Source organism: Camponotus vicinus, unplaced genomic scaffold (assembly GCF_025532165.1).
Source record: "Camponotus vicinus isolate PSW18456_S1 unplaced genomic scaffold, iyCamVici1.0 SCAF_9, whole genome shotgun sequence".
Lineage (NCBI taxonomy): Eukaryota > Metazoa > Arthropoda > Insecta > Hymenoptera > Formicidae > Camponotus > Camponotus vicinus.
In genome coordinates, this window is record NW_028141981.1 from 8,577,117 (window position 1) to 8,602,925 (window position 25,809).

Genomic DNA, 25,809 nt, shown 5'->3' on the forward strand with positions numbered 1-25,809 from the left:
ACCTCGTACCGACCCTATCGAAGAGGGGCAACGTGATAATGGTTACGGCCGCGGAACATGATTCCCGCCTCTCGACGCGTCCGAATGCACGTGAGATCCGATGGAACTTTCTTTCTTTTTTCTTCTTGATTTCAGAAAAGAGAGAGGCAAAGAGAGAGAAGCCGACACCATAGAGAATAACGGGAGAATGATTCGTGTTAATTTTAATTCTTTCCCATTTAGAAACTCGATCTCGTCCGATAACACTTATCTTCTTCCTCGAGCGTATGATTCTTGGGTGATTGTTCATTAATCATTCCTCAAGATCGCATTTAATTTTTACGTACAATTAAATATTTGCTTATCACTTCAATACGATGAGCCTTGCTGAATCCTGATTCCGCATTTGTTTCTTATGTAATGCTCGATGATATACATATTTATGCTCGAATTTGCTTTCCTTTGTTTCTTTATCTATTTTTATAGCTTCATTTTTCGCGTGACCTCAGGCAGTATGATGGAAAAATGCATCTTCAATAATGTATGCGTCAGAAAGATGTAATGTTATTAATGCTATCGAATTTCGATTAATTCACCTAAGAAAATGGATTTAATTGTATCGCGAAATTTCATTCAAATGTTAATTGCCGATATTCAACATTCGAAATTGACGAATCGTGCCAAATGAGATAAGAATCGTTAAGACTTTTGTTCGGTCAACGATTCCGACAGAGAACAGTTGAGCGGTTTCGTTGCATGTGCATACGTTGCAGACAGCGTTTTCCTTGCCGCGGCGAGCTACAGAAATGCACGCGCTTCCTTCGTATTTTTTTCCTAATTAGACCGTGGTTCGTTAGCGGCTCGGAGCGTATTTCGTTAGCGGCTCGTGATTTCGCGAGTCAGCCGGGAAAACGCCGCTCTCGGATGTATCGCTGCCGGGTAACGCGCGCGCTTATGTAGTGTACGCACATTACTTTGACAATTAGCCGTTAGGATGCCACACAGTGCAGGCGGTAATTACGATTAAGCCGCGACTTTGTTGCGATCTTAATGTAATCAATTACCGCGCGAGAGAGTGCGGCACCGCGTAAAAGGAAAATCACGTTGCGAAACGCATTAATTCGCGGGACCACCGCGCGCGCGCGCACGGATTATTGGCCCGAACGCATCGTTAGCACTCTGCGATTATGGTTATTCCAGCGACTCTGTGCGCTGCCACGGATTTCTAGCGATTATAATTAGGTAAAGCTTTCGTTTATTGCATTTATAATAAGGATCTTTTTTTATCCGGTCAGGCAATTTTGCGGCAGGTATTTAACGCGCGAATATAATTAGTGACGTGGAACAAATCCATGTTTACTTTGCTTTCGTACACAGTATATGAAAAATTCTATATTATCAATATACGGATATATACAAAGAGAGTGTTCCGAATTTAAATGTCAAAATTTCGAGAGCGTGTAATCGATAAACTAACAATATGAAAATATAATTCTTTAAAAGTTGGCTAGTTTTTTATTTGTTTTGGAGAAAAATGCAGAAAACAAACAAAAAAGTTTTCGAAAAACGGAAAACACCAAAATTATTAAACTTATCGAAAATTTATTGCTAATTAGCAGCTGAGAGATTGAATCGCGGCTGTAGTGCATCAAATATTATATCACCACACTGATAAAAAATTATAGTTGAAATTATCATAATTTCACTATAATTTATAGTATCTTAAGGCGCCAAGCATATATAATAGTGCATTTTACTATAAAAAATATAGTTAATATAACATGAAAATATAGTTCGTAAAATCATAATACCCATTTCATGTAACCATATGTGGTTATGGTATACGTAGTGTTCCGAAATTCACTATTAGTACTGAAAATCTGTAATACATGTTACGTATATTACAGATTTTTAATATACACAGCAACAAGTTGTTTAAAAGTTTTTTTCCGTCTATAATTTCAAATAATCTGTTTAATATTCTGAATCTTAACAAGGAATCCAGATTATTAAATAAATTATTTTAAATTCAGTTTGTCTGAAATTAAACTGATAAACAGTGATATGTCAGAAAGAGGATGCTCACATGCATACAATCCGAGAACCTGCGTGTGAGTAGCATCCTCTTTCTCGCACTACTGCTAAGAGGAAAAAAATATACTTTAGATCTTACGTGTTTAATACTAGTCCTTTATATACATTTTATGCTAAATATTGAATACGAGAAAAGTTAAGAGTAGTGCGCCGCGTAAGGGCAAGCGAAGAAACATGTGCCACATACAATCATTCCAAATAATAAGTTTTATGTTTTTAAATGTGCTATTCATCAGGTTCCACGTACTATTTAGATATAGCTGTTATTATAATTTTTTTCATTTATTACTACTATATTAATATCTAAACAACAGATAATAATATAGTAATATTTACCATTATTAATGTTACAATGACTATATGAATAGTAAAATTATATGTATCATTCCTTTCTTTCATTTTTTACTTATATGATATTTGAAATTATTATAAATTATAGTAAAAAGTTTCATTGTTTCTCGGTACCATGCATATATAGTTTATATTACCAGTATTATAGTAAAATTTACTATAAAAATGAGTATCCTAACTATAATTTTTTTACCATGCAATTATAGTCAATTTTATCATCGATTTTTTTATCAGTGCACAATAGTGTCTAAATATATAATAATACGAGTCAGTGCTAGATGCAATGCTTGCATTGTTGCAAAAGGCCAACATTTTGAACAATACCTTTATTAAGGAAATAACAATATGAATAAGTAAGTGAAAAAAACATATTTTTGCGAACATTTTCTCGAAGTAAACAAAGTAAAAACAAGTAAATCTCTAAAGGATGTTTCTTCCTAATTTATCGATCTTATCCCACATACGCTCCCAAATTTTTGACATTTAAATTCGTAACATCCTGTATAGACCTATAGATTAATTAATATAATTATTCATAAAAATAATAATAAATATATTAGAAGAAAAATTATTTCAGCATCTCAATCTTATTTTTCTCAACCGTTTTGTGTTGCTTTATATATCATAATATGTTTATACTGAAATAAAATTTCGTTATATGATGAAAACTGAGATAAAAATGAAGTACAAGCTTGCACGAAGTAAATTTTTTAGACTTAGGAAGCTGCATCGCATTCTTACTCATGCATTAAAGGAGAAGAGAAGGATAAGAGAAGGATACGAGAAGGATAATCCAAATCGCGAATCTCGCTATACGCCGTTCGTTGTCCGTAGCCTTGTAATTGGCTGACGTGACAGAGATTGTCGCACGTGTCGATACACACCCGAAAGACGCGGATCGAGAGACTCCCCCGATGCTGCACACAAGGCAATTCGCAAACATGCAAAGATGAGGAGAAAGTGGAGAAGAGATAACGCTGACGTGCGGCTCCACAACGGGAGAATCATTGCGTGCTCTAACAAGCGCGCATCTAAACCGCACAGCAACTTCTCCCCGAAGACCACCGTCGTATATGAGATTCACACCATCCCGGCACTCGGTGTCCTCGATCGCGTCACTAATTTGGCGCTGATCCGACTCGCAGATGCCGCTGCAAAAGGTTAATGCGAGCGCGAAAGGCCAGCGGCGTGAGGGATAAAGTCTGTCCTCACATGCGGTCGCTAATAAATAAGACGGAAGATACGGCCATACCCTCCCTTACTCGGCTTCTCTGCGAGATCACGTTGTGTTTGAAACAAAGGAGCGCAATAGATTCAGCCTCTAAATTTTAACTTTCATAAATTCGCTTCGATCAAGTATGACACGTAGACCTGATTAGATTTATTGAGAAAACTACGCACACACGTGTGCTTAATATGATACGCAAGAATCTTTCTGTTAACGAGAATAATTAATCTTAGGAATCTTAAATGAATTATCATTATTTTATATATCGTGAAACTTTAATTTTCATGTAAATTATTTATTATTACTCTTATCAGATGTTCGATAGATATCAGCGTATCTTAATTACAGTGCATTATGTTCCTCTATAATGTCAGTCTATTATGTTCCTCTATAATTTGAAGAAATTTAACAATTTAACGCATGTTAATGTCACTCGATGCTTTAGCTAATATTTTTCCATCCGCGTTCTTTTTCTCTCTCGTGCTGGAAATATCTTCGATACTTGATTCTTCCGCAGATTCAGGAAGCGCGTCGCAGACGATGCATCGCCGATGTTCGTGCATTGTTCCAGCGAACAGGACGGGACGAAAGGGCATCTAATCTGATGGCGCATTACTGCGGATCCATTTAATGGGCAAGCCGTGTCGGGACACGCATCTCTCGGGTTCTCGTGTCCCCCGACGCGAAAAGGCTAAAGTCGTGTTCACGCCGGTGCTCGATGACGATATCACCTTGATTGATGCAATCGCATCATACATAGACTCACATAAAAAGGTAGAGGAGGAAAAAAAATTGTAGCGTGGAAAAATTTTGATTTGAAAAAATTGTCCTTAGTCTCCTCCCGTTATCACTGATATCAATAAAACATATAATCAATAATAATTATGAGATATCGATATAGAAATTTATAATATACGATATATATTATAATAATAAATTTATAATATTAATTAAAAGTGATAAGAGAGAGAGAAGAGAGAGAATATGATTAATACAGTGATAAATAATAAAGATGCTTCGGAAGGAATTAATTATTTTATATGGGAAAAAAGTTCTATTGATTGTTAAAAGGAAGATTTATTTCTATCATTTTTTCTCCGAGGAGATCTTATTGGGAAAAGGCGGAGACAGGAAGTTCGAATGGTCATATTGTTCCGAATAACGTATCTGCGCCTTACATACAAGGGTGCACGCTCTCTCCACTGGCACGACAAAAGTGGAAACGAGTCGATAGGGCGATACGAGCGAAAAGGAAAAAGAGTGAGGGGCGAGAGTCTCTTACGACCACCCGATAAGAAGAACTTCACAAAAGTATTAGGAGACCGACGAAAGCGGGCACGATAAGATTAAAATACGGCCGAGAGTCTTTTATTTCCACTTCGACTTCTCTCGCGATTCATCACCGTGTGTCGTTTGCGTAGATCCGAACAATCGCGACAATTTATGCAACTTCTGTAACTTCATATGTAACTAGTTTAGATTATATAAGTGGTTTTTATTCAAAGAACGATTCTTTTGAATGTGAATTATGCATGTAATTATTGATTTTTTGATTTTTTATAAAATTGTTTTAAAGAAAAATTTTGTAAAAAATCGAAAAAATTGCTGTATTTTATTTTTATAAATTTATTACTGAACAATAATTTTAATACATAAATCATATGTAAGCAAGAGGATAAGAAAAGATTATTCACATCCTGTCATTCAATTTATACCTCCATAAAGTGCTTAAAATTCTCAGAACGAAGCGTTAAAAAAATACATGTACTATATATATATATATATATATATATATATATATATATATATATATATATATATGCATGCTAATTTTGTTACAATCTACGAGAAATCCTTGTTCTTGTAACAGTCGTCGCGAATAAAACCAAACCGCGCTCTTGTAATTCTAGGAAAGTTCGTTAAATTATCGTAGCGAAGAAGCCAGGAAAGGGTGAGAGGGAAGCAGCAAGCGATGGAAAATTTATTCGCCTACTTATAGAACGTACACGACTCGCTTGCTCACGGCATTAATGTATCTCTCGTGAAATCGGTGTCCTCGGAATCACGCGACACGCACTCTCGACGCTGTCGCGGCCGTTTTTTTTTCTCTCTCTCTCTTTCTCTGTCTTCTCTCCTTCGAGATTCCACCGGCGTACCGGTTCGAAGACGCGTCTCTGCGAACGATCGGACGATCGCCGACCGTCTTTGACGTGATCAAGCCGAGAAAAAGTTTAATTGCATCCGCGTTACTCGAGAAACTTCACCACGTCTGTGCGCGACTTTCGATAATTTCCCCGACCGGTAGAATCGATAATCTCCGTTAGAGTTTTAGCAGACATTGTAGACGAGCGATCGTTAATTTACGGACGGTGCTCGTTTATTTTGCTGCGATCAAGTATGTATGTATGACTATCAAACGTCACGCTTCTCTTTTTCGGTGATATTATTATATATACACGAATTGCGAATTTCTATTATCATACGTCACGTCCGAGACTAGTTAGTAAGGCAACTGCAATGACAGCTCGCCAGTTGTTTCGGCATTATTGTACAGTGATAACAGCATTGCAGGTGAAGGCTTGAAGGCTCTCGCGTTGAGAGAAGCAAAACAGATTATTATGAGAAAAATAAAAAATCTCTTGATTTATTTTATTAAGAATTAAATGATAAAAATATATTTTTACATAGCTAAAATACCTTTGAAATATTTTAGAAACTCAGCAAATATCCAATATCTCTATTTTGTAATTGTAACATTAATTGTTGTATTAACAAGAAAATTAATTAGAAAAAATTATAATTAATTAGAGGAGGCTATAATATTTATAAAGCATTAATATGTATTATTAGAAAAAAGATACACTCTTTTTTTGAATTACTAATATTAAAACAAAAAGTTAATAAGATTTCTACGAAGACGAAATTGCTTCTTTCTCGCTTCGCATGGGATTTTCAATCGACGTTTAATTATACGCGGCATTGCAGCCATTGGAAATTTTTCCTCGCGTCTCGTTAAGTATATTCCCACGTTTCTCATGATCCGTGAATCGATCCGTGAGTGATCCTAGAATAAAGCGAAACGTGCAATACGTTTCTTCACAACTACAAGTTTCTATTAAATCAAATTAATTAATCAAAATTGACTGTTTCCTTTCTTTCTCCTCTTCTCTCTTTACAAGCAAGCCTTTTTTCTTCATGCATCTGTTATATTCAACGGGCGTAAGAAACTCGGCAATAAAGTCGCGTCTTGTTAGATGACGATGGAGAAGAGCCGCAGGGAAGTGGGAGTGCAAGGCGCCGTGCAATTACGGAATTACATAATTGCAATGTGCGGTAGCAAAGAGAAAGAAAAAAGAAGGAGAGAGAGAGAGAGAGAAAAATCAAAAGAATCCAGTGTATGCGCGCGCGCAACATTACTTTATTAACGAAATGGGATAATGCCACGGTGTGTGACAAATTGGGAGCAACGCACGGAAAAGCCATGCATATTCATGAAACGACCGTCTCGGTGGGACCGTCGCTCTTCTTCTCTCTCTCGCCGCTATAAGTCCCCGTTCACACGTGGCGTGAACACAACGGGGGAAACGCGCAACATAACATCGAGGAACCCGATTCCTGTGGTCTTTTTCATCGTTAATCATCGAGAGACAGAATATCCCCGATTTTCTCAACGATAAAATCGGAAATTCCTTGAGCGAATATTAATAGTTATAAATATTCGTCTCGTCGCGATTTATTCGAGAAAGAGAGATCGGAAAGTCGCTCGTGATTTCTCGACAAACGTTAAAAAAATTGAAGATAAACAAATGTTATGCATTGATATAAATATGTGCACATGCAGGAAGTGAAATATGAATTCGTTTGTAATTTTTTTTCGTCAAATTAAAATGAAAACGAATGCGTTCGGTTTTTGACAGACATCACACCTGCGCTTTTCAAGACAACTTTCGGCATGAAATTTTCATGCTTTTTTTTTGGAATCGCACGGATCGCGAGTGATGAATGCACCTGTAAATTTATGGCGTATTGTGTGACCCAGATCGCGAGCGTGCCGCATTTTTACGAGCAGCATAGCCTCACGATCAAAGCTTTAATTAATCAATCCATTAACCACGATTTGATTCTGATCAAAAGAACCGCGAACATTGATCGATATCTTTATTGCGCCTCTTTCCACTTTTCTAATTAATTCTAACAGTTTATGTATCTATCAACAATATCTCGTATCAAGCATCGCTGTTTACATTTTCTAATGAAGATGTTAGAGATACAGAATAGAGATTGTTTTGTGACTCAAGCAATTATCAATATTATATTCTGAAATAATTCTTCCTTCTTAAGTAAGATAAAAAATGAAATATTGTCTATATATTAAAATATTCTGATAATAAAATAATTGTTTATTCTAAAGTAAATAAATAGAAAATTTTTTCTCTTTATCTTCTTTTTTAGAACATATTGTTCTAATCTTTTCGATATTCCTTCAAGTACATCTCTCTTTCCATGTTTAAAACAGTTTTTCTTTGACATTTAAACGGATTTCTTTCATGATTTTATTTTGATTTGTATTTATAATTTGTATATATGTATTAGTGTTATATTACGAAAAATAAGCAACTCCCATGGAGCTTAAAAATAAATTTCCTGTCCGATATAATAACAAAAACGGAAAAAAATGCATAAAACATTCATATAATTATAAGTTTAAAAAAATTATTATTTATATTTAATTTCGAATGAGAAAAATGAAAACGCTTGCAAAATCTCGCTATAAAAATAGATTTTAAGATTCAGAGGTAAAAAATGCAAACAAATTCATGAGGACTTTTTGACAGCTGTCAAATTTGAATACTGATATCACAGATTTGTACATTTAGAATCTCAAAACTATGTATTCTAATTTATAGGAGTTGACAGTAACATTAACAGCTGTCAATCATCAAATCAAAATTCTGATATCAATATATGATATATGAAAGTTCTGAATTATATTTGAATGATCCAAAAAAAACATTTACAATTGATTTTAGCACATAAATAATTTTTTATTTTACTTAAGAAGGAAGTTTAAAAATAAACCCATTCTATAAAGAGTAAAAAATAATTTTTATGCAAACTGAAGTTTGGGGTCTGAAAGACTCGGCGCAATCGAAGGCAGCGCATTATTCCTTACGATAGCACTAACTGTAACACGGTAACTGCATGTTGCCAGATGAACATCCGAGATTGCAGGTGGGGAAGCCAATGAATGCATTTACAACATCCGGTCGCGGTGAGGAACGATTGAGGTTTTCTCGGGCGACAACGAGGAGGAAGATCGCGACGACGAATCGGGGATCCTTTATCTCCTTAACTGCGCCTTCCCTCGCTCGGTCGCCTTTTCCTTTATGACCACGTCGCGTTTACAAAGGTCGGCCGTTCCTAAGCGCTCGTGTGTCGCGCGCGCAAAATGCCCTATCGGCGCGCGTGTAATTAAAAGAATGCGACGTGCCACACGAGCGCGAATATCCGCGAGTTTATGATTCCCGCGGCCGCGATAAGTCCACGTGGAAACATAACGGCGATGATACTTTGCTTCACCCACGCTCTCTCGCTCTCTCTTCGTTTACGAGTCATCTTCGTCGCTTCACCGGATCGCGTGCATTGCGCATAAATGCGTAACTGCATAATTAACGAGCGTAATAAAGCTGCAGTTCGAACGACAAACACCGGGCTCAGATTCATAAAGCAAAGCTGAATAAGAAGCATCTCACAGGTTATAAATTATAGGAGTGTAAATAAATTCTATATTTTTTTATTTAATTTTGAGTGGAATTTTTAACACACGGTAGACAAATCTGATTATTAAATTATCTGATATCGTGCGAGAGGATTAAACATTTAATAAAAAGTTGATATCAATGACGAGCTTTCTTGATAATTCTTGACAAAAATAATTATGAATTTAAAAATATTTTAATATTAAATTTAAATATATAAAAATCTATGTTTATGTGATGAAATAGATAAGAAAATAGAACTGCGGTATCTACCGCATTATGTTCGTAGGTGCATCAAAAAATCCTTAGCCCTTCGTAAGAAAAAACTGGTATGATAGGTAGTTGTACTGTTTTTGATTGATATATTTGATATCCGATGTAAGTTTCTAAGTTGACTGAAACATTTTGAATTATTACAGAATTATCGCCCATAAAATGACCAAAAAATAAATATAAATCTATTCTATAAAAAATAATATATTTATAAGTCACTGATTCTCTCTCTCAGTACAGAATATAATAATGTTTCATTATGTATTAATAACACGAATCGCGACACACAATGTGCGAAAGCCAACCGCTTGTTTTAACAAACAAACTGACAATTATGACCCGTGTCGCGGACAGGAATCATAAATATGACGACCACGCGCGGAGCATCGATAAACTTTTTCACCATAAGCTTTTCTTAACTGACGAACTATCGATTTGCCATGGCGCGATCCGACAGGCTTATCAACGTAATATCGTGTCTATGTAATGGTACCAATTTAAAGTACGACATCTGCGTGTAACGATACCTCCCACACCGGTTGCCGCGCGAATAATAGCTTGTACTTTCCACCCGTTGTTCGCAGTAACGCGCTATCGACGTTGATCGGGTCGTAAAATTAACAGAAGAGCGCGTAACCAATTTCCCTTCGAGATATAATATCGTAATGCCGATATATAAAAGCGCGCCTCGATGCACCGGACATCATATTTCGCAGTAATTTCGATGATAAAGACACAGAACGGAATTATATTACATACATAATCTGTTATATGTATATGTACATATATGTAATTTTATTAATTTTTGAAATTTAATATATATATAACTTAATTTTTATTAAGTTTCTTAATTTTTCAAATTCGTCTTATACATATATATAAATAACTTATTTTTAATAAATGCAATATTATATATAAATATTATATATAGAAGAGAAACTTCTAATTAAATTTCTAATAAGCTTAATTTAAAACAAATTTAAATTTCTAATAATTTTTAATAAATTTATATATGTACATATATAAAAGAAAAATTTCTAATTAAATTCAGATATTGATTATAATTCAATATTACAACTCCTGCAATTTTACGAGTATTTTGTGAGTATAATATATACACTATATTTCTTCGAACTATAGTTATGCTCACTCGGTGTTTCTTCGAAGAATGTCTTCGCTGGTGCATCTTGGATAAATGATAGCGGCGAACGAACATGTTCGCGATCATCGTTTTTCCTTCTTTTTGCACCAAGGATAGCTGAGAGTCTAGTTCGAACGGAATCGACGACGTCACGTAGTTACAATCTCGATACTGTTATATTCGTCGCGCTGTCCGAGTCGACAGCGAACGAGGGGAGACTCTACTCCGTTAATTAATCGGTAATGAGGTAGGACTGCGGTTACGACTACGGGATTATAACAAGACGAGATAAATAAAGTCTTCGAAGCGATTCGCGCATCGCGATACCGAGCTTTGCCGATGCGAGCGAGAAATGTAATGGAATATAAATGTCTCGGTCGCATCTCAAGACAGAGGATTATTGTGGTTGGTTATGAGTGTATTCGATGCATGCCATGAGAGATGCATGCCGATCTTTATATATAAATATTTTTCAAATTCATACAAGCTATTCATTGAAAAAGTTTTTTATATTTTATGAAAACAAAGAAAGAATATGCTTAATTATAATGAACAAAATTTCTAGCAATATTGTACGAAACGTATTTACAGAACAGAAATCTTCGATATGGTTTCTTTTCTCTTATTCTTTTCACTGTTGGTTATTTTTTTACAAGAAAGTTCGTTATTAGAATTCAGAAGATAAACAATACCGAACGTTATTGACGACCGAAAATGTTTGCGAGTGGATCAACGCTAAGAACTACATTTGTACATCCTGTCGAACACCCGACATTAGTCTGTTGTCGTGCGTGAACAGAAGACATACAAAAATTGCTGGATCCCAATTTTGTAGGATAGAGGTATTGAGAAACGTTATTGTGTGTGTGAAAAATTTTTATATTCACAATCTGTTAGATATGTGTATAAATAGCTTTTCAATATAACAATTATCATGCCTAATTTTTCTTTAACTTGTCTTGTCTTTTTGAGTCTTGGACAGTATTTATAATTATAATTTGTAACAAAACTGCTAATACACATAGATATTGTTCCCAAAATATCATAGAGTATATATTTTTCAAAGCACATTGATAATCATTATTTGTGTATTAACTATAATATATTTTTTTTAATTTCGCGATATCTTATTTCTCGTTTAATTTTGTTCTATCATATCTGAGAAAAATGATAAGGAATACAAACGATTATTTTAATATGATTCTCATTTCACAATATATAATGTAATATAGTAAAAAATTACTTAGTAGTAGCTTATATAAGATCTAATTTCTCTCACATTAATATTAATTATAATTTACTTATGAAAAAATCGCAATAAGACACGTACAAAAGATTAAATACGTTGTGCAAGGTTTAAAATTCTTTTAGTTTTTATGACCTATCAGAAATAACAGATATATATTTCGGATTCGAATTTTCTCTTATAAACAAAATTTCATTATTTCTTATTACTCAGCTTATTTCATCTTTTGTTTTCATATTTGTGTGGGCACTACAGCAATATTGACAAGAGTCGATAACTAATGAAAATGTTTAACTGTTATATTCAAATTTATATATGTTATAAATATATATATCATAAAAGAATATCGAATTTTCTAAAAAAATTTTATCTTTGAAATTAGATTTATTTATTTTTATGTTCTGTTAGAAAGTATATTATAAGAACGTATAAAACAAAATACATCAGTATTGTTATTCCGTTTTGTATTACAATCGTATTATTAATAATTCTACATTTTTAAATTAAATTTACATTATTCTCTTAATTGTGACAAACGTTTCCAGGCTTTGAATGAAAAGTTGCTGTATGAATACGTGATGAAAGCCAATTCATTAGCACTTCATCTAAACCAAACTATAAAATTTTAATTCTAGCGTTATTTTTTTAAATATATTTTATTGTATTTTATTATGATTTTTCATCCTGTAGTAAATTTTTCTAAATTTGATTCTTATTCTATGTTTCTTATGTTCTATTTCTTTATTTCGTATAAAACTAAAGCTGTCAATATACTTAATATGTCACTTTTAAAATGAACATGTCGCTAATTTCAGGGCTTGAAATAATATTACGATATTGATACACAATAACGCATTGAAAAAAATTAAGAAAATTACAATCTTATTTAGATAAAGTTATTAAAAGAAAAAAGTAAGCAATATCGCACACATTAAGATGCAATCGCTATGGCCTATCCTTTTCATTGTGATTTTTGGTAAGATTAATCATTTATTGCTTCGATGAGTTTTATATGTTCAATCTATTGTTTATTTTCTTAATCATATACTTGAAATATAAAAAATAATATTTACTAAAATATTTACTAAAATATATTCGAGATACAAATCTTTGTTAAATAGTGAATAAATATATAAAATGCACTAATTTATTAATTAACAAAACTTATTTGCTATAAAAATCGATTTAAATTTAACTTAATTTATGACTAAAAAAATTTATTTATATGTAAATAATTATAAAATTATTAAAAAGTAATAAAAATAAAAAAGTAAATAAAATAAAAGTAAAAATTAATAAATAATTATATATCTATTTAAATATTTCTTATAATAGAATGTTATAAAGAGAAAACTAATTAATAAAATTAATTTAATATATTTAATTATTAATAATATCTGTACTTCTAGGAACTATAACAGAAAATGTGACATCATTATCAACAAGTTATGACAAAGATTTTAATGCAACATATATATATAAACAACCGAATATATATATAAACAACATATATATGTATACAATAGAACATAAGAACATTTCGGAACATGAGAATAGCACTTCGGAAAATATTACTAAAAATTCGGAAATTTGGAAATTCGAGAATATTTCTGAAAATCTTGACATAAAATTCTCTGAGCAAAACACCAATGACAATACAACAAATCGCTTAATTTCTTTTATTTACATGTTTGCATTATTTTGCCACGGATGCTACTTTATCAAGATACTTATCGAACATTATGTTTTGACGTAAGTTAAAATTTCTTAACATATATAATATTACAAGCTTGTAACATGGAATTAAAACCAATTTGTTCAATTGAATTATATGCTAGAAGTGAAAAGAACTGTCAGAAGTAAAATAATTGAATATTTATTGCATAATTATTTTACGAAAAAAATTTATCAAATATTTAGTTTACTATAAAAAGTTAATAATAATTGTAAAAATTTTAATAACTAAAGTAGAAAACAAATAATAAAAAATTTATCATTATTAATTATATTTAGATAAAATTGCTCTTAATATATATGATAAATATAAGTATTTATATATATGTAAATGTAAATTTTATAAATAAATTATAACACAATCAAATAAGTATGATTTCGTGTAATAAATATGATTTTGTGCAAAAATAAATAAAAAACGTAGAATAAAATGTAGAATAAAATGATTTTAAAAAATTTTGTTTTCATAAAATAATTTTAAACATAAATAATTGACTTTCATGAAAAATCAAATAACTAGATGTAATAGTATAAGAAATTAAATAGAAAATCTGATTCGATTAAAATGATTTAAGAAACTAATTGTAAAAATTTAATTTGATTAGATTTCGGTAATGACTTAAAATATGAAATTTCTGTTTGAACAAAAAAAATCGATACAAACTTAATTATGCTTAAGTTATACTTAACTATACTGGTATAGACCTGATAATGAAATAAATTATATCAAATACTTATTAGATATCAATTTGTAGGCAAGATCGGCTCTACCGTAACCTCGCAAGACATGAATTGTTTCAAGTAAGTAAAATATGCAATAAGAAAAAAAATTTTGATTTAAAGAGGGTATACCTGATCAAAATCGATATTAATTATGAATTTAAATATTTTAATTAAACAATTAATTAGAGATATATAAACTATTAATAATCTATTTTTTTCAGCGGACATAATCGTATTGAACCTACAATTTGTGAATAACATTACTGTTGCAAATCATGCAAATAATTTTTAATATATTTTTAATCTGCGATATTAAAATTGCTATAGAATGATATAGATGTGAACTAGAAGAAAATTTTATATCATTTGAATAATACACTTTTTATTTTTCAATTTGTTTATAAAATAGAGTATTTTATAATTGTAATAGATAATAAATTAGTAGGAATTAAAATTATATATAATATTTTTAGGGAAAAAGCTAATTTAAAATTGACTAGTTTTAAATAATATGAAGATAGACGGTGTATTATGAGTAGGCAATAAATAAAAATTGTTTATTTTCTGCAATTGATACTATAGATTCACTCGAAGAGTCTTTTGTTGAAAATAGATTCATAACCATTCGATTAAAAGTTTAAATTTAAAGTTTGAATTTTGTGTTTCGAACTATTGGAATAGTTTGAAATACAATTTATTGGAATATCTTATACGGTAATATAATTCATTTGAATACGTAATCTATATAAATTCTCGTTTATAATTAGATATATGTATAAATAATATATATACATATATATACACATATACATATATATTTAAAATTTAATATTGAAACATCTATTTAGCTAATAAGATAATAAGTAAACAATTTTAAATTACAATCTTAACAACTTGTAATTTTTAGTTTACTTTTTATTTGATCAAAAGTTGTTGCTTTTATTACGTATAAGTGAATAAATTTCAGATTTTAAATTTCTACTTAATCGACAGATTCTGCGTGTGTGACTTACATTTTTATTATAATTAAAGTTTTATTTGTAATAAGTTACATCTTAAATATCTCCCTCTGATTGTATTAAAAATGATATGTTATTAAATTTTTTAGACAAACTTTTCATAATTATTTTCTTTTCTAAATTTTCCTGATCTAATCTTTTATACATATTTTCATTACATATTTGTATAACAAAGGAATAAATTTCTCCTCTAATTATGCATGTTTTCGATCTTCCTGCAACATATACAATTCCTTTATAAGTTGCGATGTTATCTATACGACAAGGCTAACGAGTTGTCTCCGATCCTTAATTTTATTATTCTTTATTACGATTGGCTCTCTCTCTCTCTTTCTCTCTCTCTCTCTCTCTCTCTCTCTCTCTCTCTCTCTCTCTCTTTCATCAATGATTCGCAGGAACCTTTACGGCGAGCCGTTTGCATATTCTGGACCACCGGGCAAGGAGATTATCTCGGAAACGGCACTGATAGCCAGTAAAACCGCTTCGCGACCGCGATCGGTTTGTGCGCGCGATCAGCTTCGACAACGGTAAATATCGATCCGCGATAACACAAAGAAGCGCGCGATATCTTGTTGTAGTGCAACCAAGGGATCCTGGGCGAATCCTCGGATTCAACTCGAGGTGTATCGCGTCCCGATGCGCTTCGACCGATTCCAGAGAATGTAAGATCGGATATTGTGCGAGCTAATGGAGCAAGACGACGATTTAAGCGTCGAACCTGCTGATTAGATACTTTTGTGGTCTCGCCTTAGAAACGGAATGCTTACGTGTTCTCCCATTTTTCTCGTTCGTCACACATTTAACGATCGGATCATTTCCCATACAAGCCTTTTTTTATGTTCGTTATTCAATCTCGATAAGCAATGTCGTTGATCACACAACATCGTGGTTATGGTTTTCATTGCTTCTTCCACTCTCAACAAGTAGGATAGCATAAGATTCAGAACAAGACGATAAATTTATGAAAATATTGTATTAATATTATTGAAAATTTATAAATCTTCTCTTGAATCTCATCTTGTTTTGAATGAATCTTTGTAGTAAAAATCTCAACTTGTATTATCTTGATTGTATTATCTCGTTTATTAACAATTTTTATCTAATATTGAACGACTATTTAAAATAATATATTTAACATTAATTAATTTAACATTAATCTTTATAATATAATTTAAGATAATTATTATTTATCGTTCATTTATTTTTCAAAATGCAATATATGTTTGTTAACTTTAAAAACTGTTGCATACAGTGATGCCAGGATGCAAATACGGTTTACGTGCATAATTAGAACATAATTAGAACACCGTACATGTGTTGTACGCAAAGTTTTGTGTAGCTAAATAATTGTGTAAAATTTTTTATTGTTTATTGCATTAGTTGCTTCTAAATTTGTTAATATAAATGTTAATATAAATATTTTTATTTATTAAATAAAATTTTTCAAACTCGTATAATATAGTAGTATTTTTTTCATCTAATTCATATATATACATATTTTAACTTTTTTCAAAAACTAATAATCTTGACAATCTTAGTCTCGGTATAGTGCTAATAACTAAAATTAAAAATTAAAAATCTTGTCTCTTAAGCTTGTCTTGAATTTCAAGATGAAACAAGATAATATCATGACTAATCTAATATCTGACAATCCTATCTGAAATTGACTCACATCGGTATTTTTCACACAATTTGTTTTTGCAAAGTAAAGATCAAGAACAAAAAATGCAAAATCATTCTAACATTACGCAGATTTTTTATACCTGATAAAAAAACTTCTCGAACTTAGCTAAGAAAAGTTTTGCCGATCTCTTCTCTAACATGAAAAGAGAAGAGCGAATTAATTAATCCTTATGTACGAAACACGTGGAATTTGCGCTGCTCGGATACAATTTCCGCGACTGGATGGAGTCGGAGTAAAAGCAGACGCATATACGACGGGCTCATCGACAATTTTATACCCGGTGGTCCATGCGCGAGGCCAAAGGCTAGCGAGTTATTAACAGAAAATTACCGAGCATTCGCTCGGTCTATTACACGATACACACGCTGAAGTGTCGCGCTGGTCTCGGGGCCGTGAGAGAGTGATGCTTCGCGGCTATCCCGTACCCCGTGACGACCGGGAGCAGAAGAACACGACCGTTTCCAGCCGCAAACTATCAATCGCGCGATCCGATCGTCCGGCATCGAGCGCGATGTCAGTCATTACCGGTTACGCTGATGACGACACCGCGCGATGTCGAATTGACCGCAACTAATCCGGTCAACGTCCTTCTTTTTCATCGCGCATTTCGTATTTCGAGCATCCGGTAGTAAGTAGTAGAAGCGCAACTTTTAATTAATTAATGACATGTCGCGCTGTCAAATCCCACGCACAAAGTATAAATCCAAGCAAGAAATCGAGTATATTTTTCTCAAATATAAGCTTGACTGATGACTTTATATTCTTCTTTTCAATAAATTTTTTTTATAAATCCTATTATTTATACATCATATTATTATTATTATTTTTTAAAGATCATATATTATTTTTCTCATAAATTCTATTATTTATAAATCATATTATTATTGCATTTTAAAATAGTTTACAGCTATGAATGCTTAATGCATCTGCCCCTTAGTGTTTCGTTCGGCTGAGAAATTGCCGTGCGTTCGCACGCATACGTCTTCGCGCGGGACGTCTGATCTTGGCGAGCATCCTCATTTCCCGCCAGGGAAAATCGTCGGCTACAGGAATCCCGTCCACTGACATTCCGGTCTCGCATGCGTGCAGCCACGCACGGCATTTCGCGCATACCTCTCGCGGTACAACCGCCCCCTTTCTTTTCCTCTCTCCTTCCATTTTTTTCCTCTCCCGATCGAATGGAAATTGCACGGCCGGTTGGGTGTGACGCGGTGACTTCACTGCAAATCACCCCGATGTATGCGACGAACCGACCTATTATTTCCGACGTCTCTCTTCCGCGTAAATTCGCCTCTATCGCGAACGCGGTCATTCTTCTTCGCGTAAAACATTAGCGCGAAAACAGCGTGTCGCGCGCTGTCCAAATAATCGAGACTTCTAACACGCACGATTTATCAACGTGTTTTTCACGCACCGCGTTATCGCTATACCTGTACAATTGATATATCGCGGTGTAACGTGGATATAGTAATAATTACACGGGCGATTTCACATGATGTTTGCAAAGGAAAATATCGTAGTGAGATGCGCTTTTAGAGATTAAGAAAGAAAATTAATGCGATCATATAATTAGTCTTTGAAAATAAAATTTCCTTTTTATGAGAAATACTTTGATGGATTACTCAATGATTCTTTTTCTGCTCAGTTTTTAATTATTTTAACAAATTTCTTGACGTTAAGTATCGATCTTTCTGTTTTCCTAAAGTCCTCAGTACATGAACAAGTATAGAAAAAAATTAGACAGTCATAAATTTTTATTTGCATAATCATTATAAATAAATAGTCAAAATTTGTTCCTTTTATTAAAAAAAAATCATTTTCTATTAAACTATTTATCAATATCAAAACGGCAATTTAGATACTAATTTAAAATATAAATAAAAATATTTTCCAGAATTTTGTCAAATTTGGCTGTTTTTTTATTATAAAAATTAATAATCTTGGAACAATCAATTTTTTTCCTAAATAAATTAATATTACTTCTGATTCGTAATCAATAAATTCGTAATCAATAAATAAATTTATGATATAAAGGATTTAGTTATACACTTAAAATAATACATTCTACAGAGATTGAGATGTGCTAGTCTCCATGTTTAATCTTTTTTCCTTATATTCCTTTATAAAATTATTACGCGTATAAATATGTTTCCTTTATTCATATAATTAGACTCTGACGAGAGAGAAAAATGGCGAATCGTTAACTCTCTGAGGTTATCAGCGTTAGTGATCTTTAAAGCTATGTGCGGCATATAGAAATAACGAGATGTCCCAGGATTATCGTTGCTCTCTCGAGCGCACAGATTCCGGTATGCGAGCGAATGTACCTGGATTTTTATATCAGAACGTGCGCAGAGAAGAAAACTCGCGTAACATCTTGCATCCACTGATAAGTTAGCGCGACTGCGACCGCTACGATAAATCGACGTCAAGGCGAAACTTCTACGCGACGCAGTGGTATCTCTTACAAAGTAGAAAATTATAAGTCATCCGAATGCCCCTGGAGAGGAATCCGCGTTCCAGGCTTCTTCTCTCTATTTTCTTCTCCCTCGCTATCGGCTTCGAAGCCGCGCGGCAGTCGCGGCAATGCTTCTTATCAGGAAAAAAATGGCGTTTAATCGCGGTTATCAATCGCATCATTCAATTATTAAACAGAAGCGCGCTGCGAGATGCGCCGCTTGATATTAACGCGTAACCCGATGTCCTCCCCCTTGCCTATCTCGCGGTTGGTTGCGTTCGCGGTATGCGAGAACGCCCGGTGATGTCACGAGAAGTGACTCTCGTTAAGTCTCTCGCCAGCAGCGATGGTGAATCTTTCCCCGATAAGATCGCGGATGCCGATTAGCCGCGGAACGCGATCGAACACCTGTAACGAACGCGGCTCCGTCGCGCGTTCCTCCGCGTATCGGGCGAGTCATGCCGATCCTTCGGCTCGATCCTGCGTCATCCGGATCCTGCCGCGTCATAGACATTAAGACGACAGAGATGGCGAGTTGGATGCGCGAGCTTCCAGGAGAGTAGTAGCTCGTAATCTTCTTCGTTAGAGAACGACCGAGAAAATATCAGAAAATAAATCAACAAGTTTAATTCTTTAACAGAGGGTCATTGTGTGATCCATTATTTTCTATTGATAATATTTTAAAAGCAGAAGTTTCGTTCAGGCTGTATGATTCTGTAGATTGATCTTTCCTCTAAACGTTTAGCCTCTATTTTTAATCTCTCGCCAGGCAATCGTTTGAATAAAAATTAGGCTCAATTTAAATTATTTCTTTTTTATTTAATTTATTTGTTTTCCCATTTCCTTATTTTTTTCTTAAATTATACGTCATTCATCATAAAAATCTAAATATTTACGGTCTAATATTGAAAATTAAAAACTAAATTTTTTTAAAAGGTAATGCACTTTTTTGTGCTTCGACTTTACGAATTTTTTTAGATATATTTTTAAATTCTTTTTTTATCTGCAAGTATTTAGTTGTAAAATTTAAACCGTCTTCTTTAAGTTCGTATATCGATGAAAAAATTATCTATCCGTCCAAAAATTACTTAAGATTATTTTAATCTTTGATGAACTCTAGGAAAGTGTGCACTCGAAGAGTTAAATAAAAAATTAAGCCAATTCTGTTCCGGAGATCGGAGCGAATTCAATGCTACGCGGATTCGTGCACCTCGCGATCGCTCGTCGGCCTTTCGCAACGATCGCATCTCACCGCGATTTCGCAAACGCGACACAGGAGGGGAGATATTAAAGCCCTCCGCGCCGATGATCGAGTCACGCGAGTACGCGGAAAAGTTAGCACTGGAAAATCTGACCACCCGCGGCGTGAGTGGGCGTCATTTTACACGGCTGCTCTGCATCAGCTGTACGGCAAACGTTCCAACGAGAGGCGAACGAGAGGCGATGTGAGAGAAGCCGGTGCACTTCGCCGAGACGCGTTTCAGAAGCACGGCACTTTCTCTCTCGTCTGATCCTGAGGACACCCGCCGACCTAGTTCGCGGAGCGCGTTGTGCGTCGCGTTCACCGTATCCAGACATCCGCGATTAGGAAAGTCACATGGATGACTCTCAATTTTCGCAACGATACAAGACGTCTATGAAAGATCTATTTAAAAAAACACAGAAGAAATGTTTATAAAATGTCTGGAATAAAAAAGAGATAATGAATATTTTTTTATTTTTATAAATTCTTATTTATTAAAAATTATTTTATAAATTCTATTTTTACATATTAATATTTTTTTCTAAGTTATACACATCATTATTAATATTAAAAAAGTATTCTGTATAGTTAAAAAGAAATTAATTAAAAATAACAAAAATATACACAGTTTATACATATTCGTAAATTATGTATAATATTATATTAAAAAAAATAAATTATATAAAATAGAAGTACATAAGGATATATAAAATAGAAGTACATAAGGATATATATAATGATATAAATTTAAAGAAAAATATATAATATAGATTTAAAAAAGATTTAATATAGATTTAAATAAGAGAAATGTGCAATTTACAAAAAAACAGACGTTATTTTTCGCGCACTTGCTAACGCGTTGATTCCGACAGAGCATTTGCGATTAATTAGTCCATCTAATCTGGTGCATGTAAGGTAGACATTTTATTTATCCGGCCGTTCACGCAAGTCGCCAACGACCTGGTGCAAAATTGCTGCGAAATGATAGGTTCCCACGGATTCCTTCGTGCGGCGACCTACGTAAACTGCGCTAACCGCTTCTCGATCACGTTATAATTCGTTTTGCTACCTTTGAGAAAAGTCGTATAATTAATGACATTAAGCACACGCTCGATTATTATTGCAACGTCTCGCGTAATGTCTACCTTATCACGCCGCTTTATCGCTCACGTCAAATATCAAAGCGAATTACAACGCTGCATTATCGTTTTATTATTATCGTTAATTTGAGTCGCGAACCGACTCAAATTTCAACTATATATTGCATGCGAGAATATGATTCATACTATCTTATATTTAACCCTCAACTACTATCAATTTTATGCAACGTATAACTATTGCTCGATTGGATTCTTGAGATAAATATATATTGATGACAGATCAAAAATAAATCGCAATTTTATTTTTTCATTAACTAGAGATTGATAGAGAACTAAGATTATCTTGCGCGAGAGATTTTCACATATAAATTATTCCGACTATGAAAGCAAATTTCTGGGGAATATTAAATTTTGACCCCTTTTCTTTCGCGTTAATTATCGTTAAAGCGTGTGTTAAAGCAAGCTGTCTCTTGTAATTCATTGGTTCGCCCACGTAAGTCGGGATACCATAAGTAGCTTATTAATAGCGGGTTCTCGCTTCGGGTAAGCAAAGCGTGCACGCGCGTACACACACGTGCGTGAGATACAACGATCATGTGACGCATCGATCAAGCGTGCTCTCTTTCTCTCTCTCACCGGATATTTATATGTATTCCGAAACGTCCATCTTTCGCGAATCGTCATTTCGCAACGTGCCATTAAGAACACGCGCACTCGTTAGGACGGTGCATTTACGAGTTAACTGTTGCTTCGACGACGTCGCCGAAGAAAGAAATAAAAAGGAAAGAGAAAACGTTATGAATTAAACGATGCGACGAAACCGAAATAACAATCGATACGCTCATACGTTGTAATTTGCGCTTTTATGTATATAATTTCCGTATAAATTAATTGTTTCTTCTTTCTAACAAAGACAAATACATACAATTTTTTGTCATTCTTCCATTGTTCAAAATAAAAATTTATCAACTTGAAGAGAGATGCCATTTCACTTTACATTAAATTTATTAATATGTTAAATAATTTTTTTTTTAATAAAAGCGAATATGTGCAATTTTCTCTTTTTCTATTGTGTACAAAATAAAGACTTATCAACTTTGAAGAGAAAAATGCCATTTATGCTTTACATTAAATTATATTAAATAAACAATTTTTTTCTAACAAAAACAAATACGTATGATTTTTTCTTTCTCTCTCTCAATTGTTCAAAATAAAGATTTATCAATCATTTTGAAGAGAGAGATGCCATTTACGCTTTATATTAAATAATAGACTATAGTTCAGAATAGAGATTGAAAGTGAATAAATCTCGATTAATCCGATACAAATTGTAGATACGAAAAAAATGCATCTTTTGCATATCATCACGTCTTTAATTTCATAAAGACTCTTTCTTCATGTCAGGATCTAAATCGCAATTCTTTCAGAATTTCATCTTTCGATCTCGGCACCTGGATAAAGTAACCCGGCCTTACGGTACCGTGTTGATTAACGTCGATCGGCGACCCGGAAACCGCTTCCACGACATCAAACGGCGGCCGATGACGATGACTCGGGGGGAAAGAGGAGGGAACGATTAGCCGTGGGCGCGAGGGAGATACCGTCGCCGGCGACGCGCGATGCCATTAGCACTTTTGCTCACGAACGTGAACGGTTATTCACCCGATAAAAGCGCAACCGAGATGTGTTGCGCGATCGACAGGGAGAGAGGAGACTCATCAGCCGGATCTCGGCGAGAGAGGAGCGGAAATAATTTGCGCGGTGTATAATTAATTTTCTCTTAGCGCGCATCTTTATTTTTTCTTCTTCTTTTTCCGAACGTGTCACCCTCGAGTCGCTCTTTTTCATCGGCACCAACGTCGGCTCGCTTGATCTCTGATGTTTACGATTAAAGAGAACGACTCGCCGCTTCCGCGAATCATCAGGATCTCGATGACGATGATCCTAAATCTATGAGGACGTCACGTCGCGACTTCTCGCGATTTCATCGTCGCGATCATCCGGGACGGGTTTCGCGAAGGTAGGATAAATCGAGTCACGATGATGCCACGTTATTGCCGGAACTCCGCGGCGATCTGCGAAGTTATAAATTACACGATATGCGTGTCTCCGAGATCATAACTGTATTTCTAATGCAGGTGTCTCGAATAAACTCAGCTTTCAGCCCGCAAGATTCGATTTGGAAAACCAGCACGTTCCTCTATCAGGTTTTTATTGTGTTTTTCGATTTATGATCATAGTGAAGTTGAATTGGCGATTGCATTTTATGCTTACCTAAAGAATTCTAGAAGAAAATAAATGTAAAAAAATTAGGTTTGTATAAAATTGTGATATACATAATAATTCACGGATATATGAAATTACCTCAAAATTGATATCGCCCATCTGGTTAATCGAACACGCGAAATTATCTCGTGTAATTATCAGATGTGATTCGGCTCGATAAAAGAAGCAATGCTGGAGATACCAGCATTAATTTTTATCGCGAAAATGATTAAATCTTTAAACATGCAACGCGGAAAAGAAGAAAGCTAGAACGCTATAGCTCCCCTACTATGTGTGTTTCTTATAATATAAATTTTATCAACCTTATAATATTAAAATATTTGAAAATTCTGCGCTTGAATATTGAAGCATTAACACTGCAAGTAGAAGCATACTTCTTAACATTCTATGATCAAAATGATACGCTAAAGATGTGCCGAGATGCTAGGAATTGCATAAAAATACAGGTAATGCACCGTGTGTCTATCGGACGTGTAATAACTTTATAAGAATAATCGACGAGGTCGAAGCGCGCAGGAGATAGCTTAAAAATCACCGCACAGAATACGCGCCGTGAAACAACCTAACGACTTCAGGGCCCACCACGATGAATGGTGCCCCATGAGGGCCATATTTATCCATCGACGAGCGCATGGCGGAACGTTGAAATTGCCTCGTTCGCGATGCAAGCGAGAACAATTTCGTAGATGGTGACTCTTTTTATTTCGATGACTGCTGTTGTGCCTACTTAGGCTAGAAAACATCTTCGTTGACATTATTATAGGCATCTACTCATCCGTCATTCTTTCATTCAGCATTCTCCCTACAATATAATCAATAAAAAATATATTAATTTATAATATATTATATTAATTATTATAATTTAATAATAAATAATAAATTAATATAAATGATTATATAATTATAAATTTATGATATATATGATATGATATAAATATAAAATGTAAATATATATTATAATAGAACGTGTATAAAATATTATCTGAATATATAAGGTGTCTCATAAAGGTTTTATTAGCGAATGAAAAAGTTAGGAGCAAAAATTGCAAAATGGTAGAAGATTTTTCTGTCCATTTTATTGCGCTTTACTCGCTCAGCGTTGGTATAATCTTTATCCTTATATAATATTATATGTGTCATAATAAGGGAGAAAAGATGGTATTACACAAAGTCCTGCTAGAGTAACGTGAAACCTCAAGAGAAATCGCGCAGAATACAACGCTGCGAAAGATCGGTCTATAATTTTAGAGTCCTTTCGCACGATCGATGACGCGGCTTAAAAGGACGCGACTGGTTCGAACTCCTGATCCTTCGATCACGCATCGCGACGTTACACGGCCGACCAATTATACGGCGGCGCGATTTCGAAATCAATGGCAGTTCGTAATTGTCATAATAAGGACGATATTGTTGCCGCGCGTCAATTAGCGGGCGAAAATGTGTAGCGGCAGTCGACTATAAATACAGTAGCTTTCGCGAGCCGAGGTATAA

At 33.8% G+C, this 25,809-nt stretch overlaps 1 protein-coding gene and 1 long non-coding RNA gene across 8 annotated transcripts in view; both read left to right on the plus strand.

Moving 5' to 3' along the window:
* Positions 1-25,809, plus strand: part of LOC145976652 (uncharacterized) — a 193,622-nt gene that overhangs the window by 37,422 nt on the left and 130,391 nt on the right. The gene's annotated exons all lie outside the window — the stretch shown is intronic.
* LOC145977480 (uncharacterized) lies at positions 11,208-13,837 on the plus strand. Its single transcript, XR_014440509.1, has 4 exons — positions 11,208-11,230; positions 11,497-11,667; positions 12,887-13,047; positions 13,481-13,837. It is a non-coding gene; the product is annotated as an uncharacterized LOC145977480 (long non-coding RNA).